Source organism: Bos grunniens, chromosome 19 (assembly GCF_055505025.1).
Source record: "Bos grunniens cultivar Pamir isolate PY7600 chromosome 19, Bosgru_T2T1.0, whole genome shotgun sequence".
NCBI lineage: Eukaryota > Metazoa > Chordata > Mammalia > Artiodactyla > Bovidae > Bos > Bos grunniens.
Genome location: NC_141183.1, coordinates 28,021,998 through 28,024,836, shown reverse-complemented (window position 1 = coordinate 28,024,836; position 2,839 = coordinate 28,021,998). Strand labels below are relative to the sequence as shown.

The following is a 2,839-nucleotide window of genomic DNA, read 5'->3' as shown; positions in this document are numbered from 1 at the left end:
TTGGTCTGCCATTTTGGTGTAACAGACCCAATTAGAAGTAGTTGGAAGATTGACAACTGGAATTTTAATAGACAAAATAAATCTCATTTCTTTTCAGAAGAATAGGCCTGAAACCCAGTCTGGACCTGGCACTTCTGGGAGACTTTGTAGCCAGGTAGCCAGTTGCCTAGCTCTATAAAAAATGAGTTTGCAGTTACTAGCTTCCAGCAGACATTGTTTTGAGCATGTCTGGTGGCATCCAGGCCTGACACAACTCAGAAAACTCAAGCGTATAGCAATGCAAGGTCAAGTCTGAAATCACACCCGTAGTATCACTACCTTGGATGTCTGAAGCATAGCTACTCTGTTTTGACTTTTTTTGTTTTAATTTAACATTTTATTTAGCCAAACTTAAATTATAACTACACAGTAGTTCCTAGAACAAAGAAAAAGTTGTTCTTTGGGGACAATTTTCTGACAAAATGAAGAGACACAAAGTGATGCGTCTTCCCGTTTGACTTTCAAGGCACAGCCATAAAAGAGGATAATCGCTGATGCAGCTTGGCTTAGATCATAAGGCTCTTGGGCTCCATGGACAGGGCAGCCTGGCACTCTCAGAGACAGGTCCACAGGCACAGCTGACAGTCCATAGAGAAGCACTCATGCAGGAGGATGCCTAGGATTTTCCAGAGGGTGAGGCTTGGGCTCTGTTGGGCGCCGAGCTAGATGGGGGTCTGGGGAGGTCACAGTCATGTGCTGGGAAGAGGTGATTTGAGAGGATGAAACTGACAAGTTAAAGGAAAACGCCCGTCCTGACATGACAGCAGGCAAGTGTTTAAGTCCAAATGTTTGAGACACCCACTTCAGTATAGCTACCTAGGCCTGTAAATTCCTCTTTTCCTATATCAGTTTAGGCTGTCTTTTGTAAACAACAGTGTCTGAAAGAGCATTGTTGAAATAAAAGGTGTAGAAGACTTGGGACAGTCATGAGACTTGGGACAGTGGGCAGAGCTAGCCCCAAAGAAGCCTAGCTCTAGCAACAACTGTCAAGCCCCAAGAAGACTGAAGGTGGCCTCATTTGAGTGGCAAATAGTAAGGTTGAAATTTCAAAAATTATTTATCCTGCTTCCTAATATTACTTAAACCACACCGTTCCATGAGGCAGGGTAAACTTGAAATCAATGAAATAGTAATGATCTTTCAAAACTGAGCAGCTGAACTACGTATCAACAAGACAGGCCAGATTAAATCAAACTTAATAAAAAGCACTTTATGAGACTAGTATCCATGTTCATCTTTAACATGAGTTGGTTTTTCAAAAGGGGGACGATGTAGGGGATGTCAAAAACCAAGCGAGACCAGATTTGCTTTCATCTCATTCTGTTCAGTTTCCATAATGGGAGGATGGATCCACTATCTTCACTGGTTTTCTTTGTTACTGGCATCTCGTACCTTCAGTCCTCCATGCCGAGGAAGGAATACTTTGCTGGGTGGCACTGCTCTAACTGCTACCAGAGACACTGGGTTTGAGTTGTATATTGATAAAATCTGGCAAATATCTTCTGGAATCGTAGTAACTTCTGGAGGTGTAGGTGTTTTGAGTAGAATCTCATAAGAAGAAATAGTAGGAGAAGAGGGATCTGCAAAGTTCTCAAAGCACTCATCTGAATTTGTACTTTCTTCCATTGCCAAATCATTCAATGAACTGCTTGCTTTTGATAATGGATAATTTGTGGATACCAGAGCTGTGCTGATCTTTGTAGAAGGAACTTTCAAACCAGGAGTGCTGAATGTAGGTGCCAAGGGAGAATCTGTGTGCTCTGCACCATTTTTTTCCCAACAGCTGGATTATGAGTCCAGGAGTGGCAAAGACATTATCATTATTGGGCACTGGTTCTGTTTCTATGGTCTCACTGTTAATCTTCACATTTTTAAGTCCAATTGTGTAATTGTCATTTAAACACATAGTGTATTCAGAGATACCAACTCAAAATCGTCCATCTTTAGTGCACATTTTGAAGTTTTTACTAGTGACTGTTTGGAAAATGGAGTTAAAATTTTTGGCTCTTCCTTCTCATTGTTTACTGCTTGGGGAGGGTTTGGCAGAACTTGGGATACGACGTACTGCTCAAGTCCAAAATCAGAAAGTTGTGGACTATGCGGTGAATTCTCAGAAACAGAAGTGCTTGGAGCAGCAGAATCCAACAAATCATCTTCCACGTCAGGCTTCTCAGGACGTTCACATTCACTGGACGCTGGTTTAGAGTCAGTGACCTCTTGCTCATCCACTGAGTTTTTCTTGGCACATGGAGTACATCCATACTTCCAGAAAAACTCTTTTATTTTCATGATATCCATTGAATTCTTTTTCATCAGTATTTTTGTTGCCTTTATGAAACCAATGCTTTCTCGACTTTCCAAGCTTTGCTTTTTCAAGAATATTGACATCATCCTTTAGAGTCTGTACTTCTGAGTGAAGGTCATGTAAAACTCTCATTGGACAATCTTCAGAGTTGCTTTCCTCTCTGTCCAGCGCTCACTACAGCTGGGCCGTCTTGCCATCCAGGGTGATAGCCAGAGACCTCAGCATCCTGCAAAAGCCTCGGATTGGATCCATAGGAGAGCCTGGCCTATTTTGACTTTTAATTGTAAAATTCTCCTTTATAGCCAAAGCAGACGTCACCATTAACAACGTCATTGTTTCTCAGGTATGAGAAGATGTAAGAATTGGAACTCATTAAATCTTCTCCTGAAAAGATCTAACTATCTGAAGGCCTGTTCTGCCAGTTTTTCCCAGAGCACAGGGTGTCTCATTCCCGATTTCCACCCTGAACTCCTTTCAGGGGTGTTGAAAATCAGC

At 41.9% G+C, this 2,839-nt stretch overlaps 1 pseudogene; it reads right to left on the bottom strand.

Moving 5' to 3' along the window:
• Nucleotides 1-1,398: 1,398 nt before the first annotated feature.
• LOC147351887 (SKA complex subunit 3 pseudogene) lies at nucleotides 1,399-2,599 on the bottom strand (annotated as a pseudogene).
• Nucleotides 2,600-2,839: the final 240 nt, after the last annotated feature.